Below are 12,717 nucleotides of genomic sequence, written 5' to 3'. Positions count from 1 at the left end.
CTCTCTCTGTACAAAGTCAGGCAAGGACGGAAAAACCTAAAATGGCGGCCGCTATTTATAGGGTAGGGGCTGGCCAGGGTCCCCCTCTGTGATTGGCTGCCATCAGAGGGCCTGGGAGCCCTCTGATTGGCTCTAAGGACATCAATCTGGGCTATGACGCTATTCGAGGTCGGTATTCGAGCTCGAATAGCGCTGTTTGCTCGAATAGCGTGAATAGTGAATGGGCTATTCAAATTAACTCGAATAGCCCATTCGAATAGCTGCAGCTATTCGAGCTCGGTATTCGAGCTCGAATAGCTGAAAAAGAGCTCGAATATTCGAGCTACTCGAATATTCGAGCTCTGCTGAGCACCACTGCAGGCAGGGTTCGGCAACAGGGTATCAGATATATCGAGGTACAAAATCAGGAGGCAGAAGCAGAGTCTAAGGACGAGCCGGGGTTCGGCAACAGAGTATCAGAATGGCAAAGTACAGGATCAGAGTTCAGAAGAATGGTCAGGCAGGCAAAGGGTCAAAAACAGATAATCACAATCAAACTAGTACTTTAAGCTATCAACAGAATCTAGCTAAGTGTAGGATTACAGCTCCAGCTGGTCCTGGCACACTTAAGGATCTGACTAAGGGTCTGAGTGCTCCTACGTTGTGATCGCAACGCCAGACAACCAGCAACTGAACAGCCGGCAGTATATATACACAGGCATCCCTCCAGCACCTCCCCAAGTGCTGGACCAATGAGACGTGGAGCCAGTGTCAGCTGACCAGCCTGGTCAGCTGACTCACTTCTGGCTGCCATATAATCCCTGCCTCAGTGCGCGCGCACGTCACCCTAAACCTAGAGGGACTACGTGTCCCAGCCACACTAGCACCACTCTGCGGTGTATTAGCAATGGGGCCATGCGCGCTAACTGCCGTATCCAACGCGGCGGTTTTCTCCGCGCTCCGCCCTGCCCTGCACGGAGGCAGCCGCCTCACGCTGGGTAGAGGCGGCTGCTCTTCCGCGCTCCGCAATGCTCTTTACGGAAGCAGCCGCTTCACGCTGAGAAGAGGTGGCTGCTTCCCCGCGCTGTCTCACATCAGGGAGATTTCTCTTCTTGTCCCCCCATCATACCAGTAATCCCCAGGGCTTTGTTTCCATAAATATGTACTAAACGGGTATCAATACTTACACCATTCTTGGAGAACCACAATGCTGAGGATGCCGGTGGAAAACCTGGATTATCTCTTAAGGATTTCAGGAGGGAAAGACCACCCCTAGTTAGCCATTCCTTCATTAGGTTATATAGGACTCTCAGTGTGGGCTTTCTTAAGGGGTGGGATGATGTACTCCATAACCATGCAAATATTATATCCATATTTAGTTCATTTTTTTCAAATAATGTCCATAATTTTTTACCTGAACTTGTAGAGTGTTCTATTTTCCAGTCCGATAGGGTAAGGTCGGAGGCGCCCGTGACAAGTAACTACTGTATTGTACAATTAGATAAATAATGGCTAACAGCCGAGCTGGTAGTAATACATAAAGGATGGTCCTACCTTAAATGAAGCAGTCCATCCACTAAAAGGTATAAAGAAAGTTTAGCTTTATTGGGCACTTTAAATGTGACAACGCGTTTCGCGGAACAACCGCTTCCTCAGGTCGAGTGATGTGCCCTCCAGGTAGAAGGGTAACTATCTCGGGCGCCTGTGTTAGCCATTATTTATCTAATTGTACAATACAGTAGTTACTTGTCACGGGCGCCTCCGACCTTACCCTATCTGACGTTATACCCCTACCCGGGGTTACCACTTTGGCAAGTGGACTTTTTGAAGGAGCAGCAACCTTCCAAGGACAAGGCTGAGCAGGGACGGTACCTCCCTGCATGCACATCAAGTGGTTGCCTGTTTCGCAACCCAATTTTGTGAGTATAACTGTACAAGAATTTTATTGATAAAACCATCTAAAACTCACAATATTGCACTAGATCGGGCTCCTGGTTCTTCCTCCCGCCCCTTTTTCTACCTTATCACAGTTGCACTATTTTCCAGTCCACTATTCTTGTTAAATGTATACACTTATAGTAAGATAAAATATCTAGGGCCGACATCCCACCCCTTGTTTTATCTCTACCAATTATGTTATAGCTAATTCTACAAGATGATCTAGCCCAGATAAAATCCTGGAAGAGTCTGTTTCACCCCCTGAACCATGTGCTGGGGAGGGCAATCGGAACACACTGCATAAGAAAAATTATTTTGGGCAAAATACACATCTTTATTATTGCTATTCTGCCCAGTGGATTAAAGTAAGGCCGATCCCATCCATTTAGGGTTTTTTTACTCTCTTCAATTAGATTTTTATAATTTTTGATCGTATATTTTGTCTATGTTACCGCCCAGCTTAATCCCCAAGTACTTAATTACTTTTCCCCAAGCAAAGTTATTATATTCCTGGATCATTTTCCTTGTTTCTATCGAGCAGCCTAGATCGAGGATTATACTTTTTTCCATATTGATTTTAAAATTTGAACTTGCCCCAAAGCTGCTTTAAATTTGTTCGCATCTATATAGGGACATTACTGGGTCTCTTAGTGTCATCAGGAGGTCATCAGCATAAGCCAGTGCTTTAATCTCTTCAGTACCTACTGTTATACCTTTTCATTTTTCATTGTTTTGAATACAAAGTAGTAGGGGCTCAAGACACAGGTTAAAGAGTCTGGGTGAAAGAGGGCATCCCTGTCGTACCCCGTTCAAAATCGGGAAGGCTTTGGAGGCAGAAGAGTTGATTATCAATTGAGAATTTAAGTTATTGTACAGCTTCTTAATTCTTTCTATAAAGAGGGGACCTATGCCAAAGTTTTTTAAGCAATTAAATATAAATTCATGCTAGATATGATCAAACGTTTTTTCTGCGTCGATCGCTATGAGGACCGTTTCTTCTCTATTAACTTTACAGTTATGAATAATATTAATTGCTGTATATATATTTTCCTGGAGGTGCCTATTTTTCCTAAAGCCCGTTTGCTGTTTCCCCAGTAATACCTCCAAGGCCTCCTCTAGTCTATGAGCCAGTATGCTCGAGTATAATTTAACCACTTAACATCTCAGTCGTTTTCAGCTTATGCATCCGAGCAATGCTCACCTCCCATTCATTAGCCTATAACTTTATCACTACTTATCACAATGAACTGATCTATATCTTGTTTTTTCCACCACCAATTAGGCTTTCTTTGGGGGGGGTACATTTTGCTAAGAGCCACTTTACTGTAAATGCATTTTAACAGGAAGAATAAGAAAAAAAATGAAAAAATTCATTATTTGTCAGTTTTCGGCCATTATAGTTTTAAAATAATACATGCCTCCATAATTAAAACCCACGTATTGTTATTGCCCATTTGTCACGGTTATTTCACCATTTAAATTATGTCCCTATCACAATGTATCGCGACAATATTTTATTTGGAAATAAAAGAGCATTTTTTCCGTTTTGTATACATCACTATTTACAAGCTTATAAAAAAAAAAATAGAGAGAAATATTTCATCTTTACATAGATATTTAAAAAGTTTAGACCTTTAGGTAAATATTTATGTTTTTTTTTTTTTTATAGTAATGTTTTTTTTGTTTTTTTTTATTAAACATTTTATGTGGGCATTTTTGGGAGGGTGGGATATAAAAGTGTTTTATTTGGGGAAATATTGGTGTATTGTAATGTTTTTGGGAATTTACTTGTATTTTTACTTTTTGGCCACAAGATGGCAATCTCGATTTTTTTTACATGACGTCACTCTAAGCGTACAATGTACGCTTAGAGGGACACAGCTTCAGAAAGAGCGAAGCTTCCGAGAGAAGCTGTCGCTTTTTCAGCGGGGGAGAGGAATCAATGATCGGGCTCCATAGCCCGATAAATTGATTCAGTGGCTACCGACTCCGTGGCCGGGAGTGCGCGTGCACGCACGCGATCGGCCGCGGGAGCGCACGGGAGCGCGCCTGTCCTCCTTGACGTTTTTATACGTCAAGGAGGACAAAGTGGTTAACATCAGTATTTATTAGGGATATTGGCCTAAAACTTGCACAACTTTCTGCCTCCTTGACTTCCTTTGGTATAAGAGTAATACGAGCATTATTAGTGGAGTCTGAGAAAGTATGGTCATATTCCATGCTATTTACCATTCTGCAAAAAAGAGGTGTTAATTCTTTAGAGAAGCATTTATAGAATTCTGTGCAAAATCCGTCCGCACCCGGACTCTTTCCCTTTGAGCCCCTAACAGAGGCTTCAATAAATTCTGCTTCTACAACTGGTTCCTCCAGAATATATCTAAGGTCTGTGCTTACTTTTGGGAGGTTAACCTGATCGAGAAATTCACTCGGTGCCCTTGCTTCTGATAGTTTTAAGTTATATAGATCAGAATATAATTCAACAAAGGCCTTGCTGATTCCCTCCTGATCATACACCATATCTTCCTTGCTATTTTTAATTTTTTCTATAAATCTTGCTGCTGATTCTTTTTTTTTTTATTAGGGCTGCTAAAATTTTCGCTGGTTTGTTCTTGCCTTTTTTGAAAGTTTCATTTTTGCTTGTGGTAATCCTTTATACAATCGGCATCTAGAATTTGATTTAGTTCGTTTCTGATTTTAAGCAATTGTGACGAGTGTTTTTGGTTGGGAGTTATCCCTTCTAACCTGGCTAATTCTTCTAGTAATTTTTTGGTTTTTTCCTTTTTTCTTTATTCAACTTGGCAGTTATGTCAATGAGTGCCCCTCTGATAACACATTTCGCAGTGTCCCATATGATCCCAGGTGGGAGTTCTGTGGTGTCATTATGTACAAAAAAAATCTAAAATGTTACTTTTAATTTTTCTCTTATCTCTTCATCTTCTATCAATTTAGGGTCTACTCTCCACCTTGTCCTGTGAGTAGTCTTATTTGGTAATTTTATTGTTAATTGTACTGGGGCATGATCTAAGAATGTAAAATTACCTATACTAGTATCAATCACTGCAGATATGTAGGTGTGAGGTATGAGCCAATAGTCAATTCTAGAGTAGCTTCTATGATACGGAGAGTAATATGTGTAGTCCTTATCTGAGGGTTTTTTTATCCGCCAAATATCAATTAATTTATGGGAGTGTATTTCTTCTTTTAATTTATTGAGATTACCTGCTGATAAATTCCTACTACCTTTTGAACAATCCATCTCTGGATCTAGAGTAAGGTTAAAATCCCCACCCAGTATAATTATTCCCTTTGCCATTTTAGTTACTTTTTTAAGACATTTACATAAATAGTCTATTTGCCCTTTATTGGGTGCTTATACGTTCGCAATCGTGACATGGATTCCCCTTACCCTCCCCAGCACAATAAGACCCCTTGCTTCTTTATCTCTATATATTTGATCCACAATGAAATCAAGTTTGGAGTTAATTATGATCGCTACACCACATGTTTTTTTCCTAGAGTTATCGTTCGAGATCCATTGTCTATATCTTTTGTCAAAAAAAGAAGGGGTTTTGCCAGTTTTAAAGTGAGTTTCTTGTGTGCAATGTCGATTTTCTTTCTAACTAGTTCTTCTATAATTCTGACCCTCTTTTGGCCGAAGTTGGCACCTTTAACATTGATAGTAATCAATTTTAAGGAATTCATTTTATTCTATTTGTGTTTTGTATAAATTAAAAACAGGGCCTTGGACATTTGTGGAGTAAAGAGATGTCATTATTTCACCTAGCCTAATAATCCAGTCATACATGTCATGCATACCATTCAACGTATTTAAGTCCAGTTTGAGTGACCGGGAAAACAGCATTGTTCCCAGCCATTTCAAACTTCCTACCCTGATCCTACTCCTTAAAGATCAAGGAGGACCTGGGATGCCGAGTCCCCCTTCACCCCCCCCCTCCCCCACCACCACCACCATAGTGCCTTGTACTGTGCCTAATTAGCGACTCCCAACTTTTTTATTTTTCTCCTTTTTTTCTTCCCCTTCAGCCAACCATCATTTCACTATTCCTCCCATTCCTTGATTTCTATGATTGGCAGATTTAGGAAAGCTAGAAAAGGCTGCAACGGTTCACCATCTCTAAGGACCGATGATTTTGAGCCAATTGTTGCGCTAACTGACAGGGGGAAACCCCATTTATACTGCCCGCCAGCTTTTTTAATGTTTTCGAGTATTGGCTTTAGCAGCCTTCTTCTGTATATCGTTCTTTTTGAGAGATCCTGGAAGAGTTCTATTTTACACTCCTCAAATTGTATCATATTTTGGAATCTTGTTTTTGCCAGAATCTCTTCTTTACTTTGAAATGATGCATTCTGCAGAGAATATCAGTTGTTGTTTTTTTTCAATTTATAGTTTTTTCCTTCCCAACTTTATGTATCCTATCGATTTCCAAGTTCTCGGGCGTGGCTTCTCCCAAGATTTCTCTGAATAGCTGTTGGGTTGTTTGTTGCAGATCTTTGTGTTGAATCGCTGAGGGGAGACCTCTGATTTTGATGTTACTTCTTCTGCTTCTATTTTCTTGATCATCAATTTTTTTATGAGCTCCATTATTTTTTTCTTCTGTCTTGACAGCTCTCCTGTATAGTCCTTTCCCTCAGCTCTCAAATCCACCAAGTCTGCCTCCAGAGTTTTTATTCTTCCAGTTAGATCCTCTATTGCATCTTTTATTGGTTTAATCTCCTTACACATTGTCTCCTGGATTGTAGATTAAACTGTGGCCACCATTTCTTTCTGCATTCTGTTGGTGTAGTCATCAAATATGTTTCTGAGCTTTTTGTCCAATATCTCCTCGGTGATAACATCTCCTCTTGGCTGCTTCTCCTGACTTCCTGCTCCTCCCTGTTTCTGCAGTGTTGCCATCCTTTCGTTTTGTGCCCGGCTGGTTGCCTCTGCAATTTTTTTAAAGTGGCTAGCAATATCTGAGGGTGTAACGTTGCCTTGTTGAGCCAGTACTGAAGAGTTTTGTCTTCCTGGTGTATGAAAGGGGGATCTGCCAATTTCTTCTTCTCTAGTATCAGATCCCAATTTATTTTGTGGAGAGCTCTCCAAGGATGAGCCTTTTTCAGTTTGGAAAAATGTATTCCTGTTTCTGGTCCCAGTTGCCATTTTCAAATAGTGGCTGCACCTGACCTGAGATTTTTAGGAATATCTAAAGTGTAGGTCTCCCTTAAAGTAGGCAGCTTTGTAGCTGAAAAAAAAAAAGTCTGACAGCCAAGTTAGTTTTGCAGGCCCTCTACTCTGAGTCTCCTTGTTTGCACAAATATTTCTTCTCAGTTACCATTACAATTCCTCTCATATGTTGAAAGACAAGATATTAAACGGCTTTTTGATGTCAGACGTTGAATATTCAGCCAGTCAGACCAATGATATTCTAAAAAAAACGATTTCAGGAAATTCACAGTTCACCTATTATTAGCAGAGCCGCAACAAGTAAATTGCTTAATAAGGCAATCTGGTGTCAATGCACTATGAGTAAGGCCCGGTTCACATAAGCGGTCGCCATCCGGAATCGCCGTGCCGGAGCCGGACCGCATGCGTAACGGACGGAACAGACGCACGGCATAGCAATGAAAGTCTATGCGTCCGTTCACATGCGTCCGTTTCGTCCGGACCGGAGCCGGACCGGATCCGGACTCCGGCATAAGATCCAACATGCGCTATTTTCTGGTCCGGCTCCTCCGGCAGACGTATCCGGAGCGGAGCCGGACTGTTGCATCCGGCCAATACAAAGCAATGAGAACCGGAGAGCGCACAACACACTGGCTATAAAAACCGGACGTTCAACCCCACTTCCTATGCTTTTTCTAGTGGCCATTTTGGATGGGGACCACATGGGCCCAGCGTTCACAGAGTGGAGCAGCAGGGATTTCATGCTGGAGCTCTTTGGCAGCAACATGTCTGATGATATGTCTGATAACGAGGAGGTGAGGCCTTCTCCCCACATAGTAGTAGGTGAGCAACAGGAAGGAGAGAATTCCCAGGTACAAGTAAAAAATGACTGGATCCATGGTCCCAACTGCAGTCTCTGTATCCACGGATGGTCTCCACACGTCCACCTGTCTCCAACAATGACCCCAGAGCTTCTGCTGACCTCCCAGACCCCAGGTATTTACAGGTTGTTATCTCTTTAAGAAACCGGATCCGGACCGCAACCGTGTTCGTACCGCACGGAAAACGGATGCAAACGGACCGGATCCGGACCTGATCCAGATAGGAACCGTACGGATTAGGTCCGGTCCGGATCCGGTGCGGTCCGGACATCCGTTCCGGTTTTTACAAAACCGCAAGTGTGAACCGGGCCTAATATGTTTAGTCCCCTTAAGTGGCAAATGTACGGTGTTTAAAGGGGATCACAGCTCAGCAGCAAGGCCCTAACTGGTAATCTACCCAAGCACTCTGTCCTATAGCCGCCAATGGAAAAAAATAAAATGCAAACTATTACGTTTTGTTCCAATCAGATATCCGCAGACTGGTAATGATCAAAGTAGTTGTATGGGTTTATGGTACAATCACAATTCACAATTCAGTAGCAACAGATAATATCCGTTAAATAATTTACTCACGTGGTCTTCAGCTCCACAGATTTATATGTGTATATATATATACTCACAGATGTCTGGTAGTTGTGTTGCTGATGCACTGGTAGTTATTCGGAGCAGGAGGAGAGCAGGGGGTAGAGGCCAGAGAGGAAAGCCAGATATTAAATTCTGATCAAAGAAGCTGTCCAAATAAGCTTAAAGACAGAGCCAGGGGTATAGATCAATAGAAAGGCAGCCGCAGCAGCGTTGTGAAGATAAGCCTAGGAGCAGGGGTCTAGTCCTGGGAAAAGAAGTGAGTGGACTCACCTGGAGAACCTCTGCGCCGCGCGAAGCGCGTCGCGCCAAAAATGGGCGTGGCCAAGCACACCGTGGGCGTGGTCATGGGTGGGGCCAAATATACATGACCTTAGCAGTGATGTAAAAGGTCTGCCAAGGAAGTTTGAGCTCTGCCGTAGTGTATCCCCCAAAAATTGATGTAATCTGACAGCATTTCACCAAAAAGACACATAATCTGGTAGAAGTTCCACCAAAATACAGATAATATGGAAGTGGTTCCCCCAAAATAGACAATGTGGCAGCAGCAGTTCCACCAACATACACATAATTTGGAAGCAGTTCCCCAAAATACGCGAAACCTGGCAGCGGATTACCCAAAATACACGTAACACCCAAAAGACATATAATCTGGCAGTAGTGGTCCCCTAAACATACACATAATCTGGCAGCTGTTCCCCAAAATACATAACAGCGATTCGTCAAAAATGCAGATAATCTGACAGCAGTTCCCCCAAAATAGGTACCCCCAGGTAGCCAGGTCTATAGGTGTCCCCAGTATAAGTAGCCATGAGTATAGTAGTCCCCAGTATATGTAGCCAGAGGTATAGTTGCCTAGTATATGTAGCCAGGGGTATATGTGCCCAGTATATGTAGCCAGTGGGATATGTCCCCAGTATATGTAGGCAGGGGTATATGTCCCCAGTATATGTAGGCAGGGGTATATGTCCCCAGTATATGTAGGCAGGGGTATATGTCCCCAGTATATGTAGGCAGGTGTATATGTCCCCAGTATATGTAGCGAGGGGTATATATGCCCAGTATATGTAGGCAGGGGTATATATGCCCAGTATATTTAGGCAGGTGTATATGTCCCCAGTATATGTAGCGAGGGGTATATATGCCCAGTATATGTAGGCAGGGGTATATATGCCCAGTATATGTAGGCAGGTGTATATGTCCCCAGTATATGTAGGCAGGTGTATATGTCCCCAGTATATGTAGGCAGGGGTATATGTCCCCAGTATATGTAGGCAGGTGTATATGTCCCCAGTATATGTAGGCAGGTGTATATGTGGCCAGTATATGTAGTCAGGTGTATATGTCCCCAGTATATGTAGGCAGGTGTATATGTGGCCAGTATATGTAGTCAGGGGTATATGTGCCCAGGTAGCCAGGTGTGCCCCCCCCCCCGGAGGGAGCAGAGCAGGGAAGGCGAGCTATAGGGACAGCGGGGATGGGCGGACATCTCCCCCCCCACATCCCTCACCTTTGTGCTCCCCTTCCTGCCTCTCCCCTCCGGCGTTTTTAAGTGTCCGCCCGGCGGCGAAAGTGGGCGGAGACTTACCTCGTTCCAGTCGCATGGGACGCTCCGCTCTGTGTGCAGCTAGAAGACCAGACTAGCCGCACACAGAGCGGAGCGTCCCATGCGACTGGAACGCAGAAAGTCTCCGCCCACTTTTGCCGCCTGGCCCAACACTTAAAAACGCTGGAGGGGAGAGGCAGGAAGGGGAGCACAAAGGTGAGGGATGGGGGGGAGATGTCCGCCCATCCCCGCTGTCCCTATAGCTCGCCTTCCCTGCTCTGCCCCCCTCCACACAAGCCAGGGTGAACGGCGTTCACTTTGAAGAAAAAGTGGGTGGACGCCGTTCACCCGCGTTCACGCAGGACTCGACCCCTGCCTAGGAGCAGCCAGGAATAGCCACTTAATCACAGCAGTGTGGAAGCATGAGAAGCACGGGAGAACCCCCTGTGAGCTTGTCTTGAAAGGGCAGTCACGGGCCTCCACCTCCCCCCCCACATGCAGGGCCAGAGAAGGTCAAGGATTAACCAGCCTGAACTAGGCACGCTGGAGAAGATCGTCCGTGCTGCACACTGCTCGCTGTATGACCCAGCAGAACAGATGCAGTTCAGAGAGAGGAGGGCTGGAGCTGCCGGGGCTGATGAGACACTTGGTACACTTGGTAAAGTCAGAGGAGCTGAGAGAGCTGGGGGGATTGATAGCACACAGCTCCACAAATCAGCGCTCAGTAGTGCCCCTTGATTCAATAACGTCCTGTGCAAGTGTGGGAACGGATAAGATAAGGGGGTGATAAATCACAGCAAGCAAAATTTCAGCGAGCAGGAAGCTGAAAGTTAAGTACCAAGGCAGATAGCAGGGCACTCAGAGCACAAGATCGTCTGACGGTCACGCTGGGGGCTGAGACTGAAGCTAGAGCTGAAGCTGAAGTTTGAGCAGCCCGCTGAACCAGGAAGGCTGGCCGAGAGATCCCAGAGAGTCACAGAAAGCTGGTGAGCGGCGAGTTAGAGCTAGGGGGGCGTGTCAGGACACCAGAACCAGGAAGCGGACCTCACATCACACCCACCCTCACATCACACCACATCACACACACACCAGCTCTGGGCCTTTTCCTAATGACTTCTCTGAATTATAAGTATGTTTACTCTATTTTTGAAAAAGAAATGTCTTTTTGTACACACACACACACACACACACTCACACACACACACACACGCACGCACGCACGCACACGCACACACACACACACACACACACGCCCGCCGAGAAACGCGTTGTCAATGTACTTGATATAATCTAATAAATTGATACCCCTTTTTCTCCTTAACTCTTTGTGAGTCATGTTTTATCCTTTTAATTATTAAACCTTGCTCCTTTTTTCTCCAATTGGGTGCTTCCTACACCTTACCCAGCTCACTAGGAGATATTGTTTGGCTTTTTAAAATCACAATAGAGATGGTGAAAGGGAAGGAGGCAGGAACTGGTACTGAACTTTTTATGCATTTTTTTTTACAGAATCTTACCTGACAAACTCCACACCACCTGATTACAATGGAGTTATTTGCAGAGCATGTCATGAAGACGGATGGGGTTTTACTTGTTCCAGTAATGATGTTTTTTATGAGAAATGCCGTGGAGAAGAGCACAACTGCTTATTTTTGGAATATTTGTATGATTCAGGTATGGTCCTCAATATTTCTAATAATCAAATTACTCCCATTTTATACTGTTATCCTACTTCCTTTAACATATAACCGAGACAAAAATGTGCATAATGTACTGTATGTATTGATACAATAAGTGAAATTAATAACTTGTCTGCTGTTTGTTTATTTTTTTCCTTGTTGCATGAAAAGTAACTGCAACTCATCCCTCATTCATAGGGGCTGTGTGAATGATAAAGGTTGCTGGGCAAGAAGCCTCTCCATAACAAACCCACACTCCTTGCATGATTTTACCTGCTACCCTTTATTGTATATCCATTAAAAGTATAGCACAAGACAGGGTGGCACAAGAGCTGATGCATTTCCGACCCTGCTGGGTCCTTAGTCACAGCTAACCTGGCACCAAATAACACACATTTAAATAGTAGTAGCCCCTTTCCTCAATGCTACTGCTAAATCAGGTAACACAGCTCTCCCTGAAGAAAGAAGAATCCAGTGGCATATCTAATGGGGTGCAGACATGGCACCTGCCATAGGCGCTCACGTCTTGCACCTTCCAGTAGGCAGAAATTGCCACTCGTATCACACCCTCCAAAGGAACTCCATTTCACCTCCCCATAGGCTGGATGCCAGCACTGTAGCTGCTCTGTCCATGCTGTGACCATCGGTTTGAACTCCTTTGCCCATAGGCCGGTGACAGCTGGGCTCCGTCTGTCTTTAGAGGTGCACCTCTCTGTCAGCCACCTGTCAGCAACTTTCATTGGCACTGCTCGTCAATTCCTCAGTAAGTCCTGAGGACTTAGCCACCCCCTCAGCTTTTCTGTGTTCATGTGCTTGGTGCCACTGGGGCTGATGGGGACTAGAGATGTCCCGAACGGTTCGCCCGTGAACGGTTCCAGGCGAAATTTAGGTGGTTCGCGTTCGCCGGCAAAGGCAAACTTTTTCGGAAGTTCGATTCACCCCATAATA

The sequence above is a fragment of the Hyperolius riggenbachi genome, chromosome 6 (genome assembly GCF_040937935.1).
Source record: "Hyperolius riggenbachi isolate aHypRig1 chromosome 6, aHypRig1.pri, whole genome shotgun sequence".
In the NCBI taxonomy this organism is placed as follows: domain Eukaryota; kingdom Metazoa; phylum Chordata; class Amphibia; order Anura; family Hyperoliidae; genus Hyperolius; species Hyperolius riggenbachi.
This window is presented reverse-complemented; position numbering follows the sequence as displayed.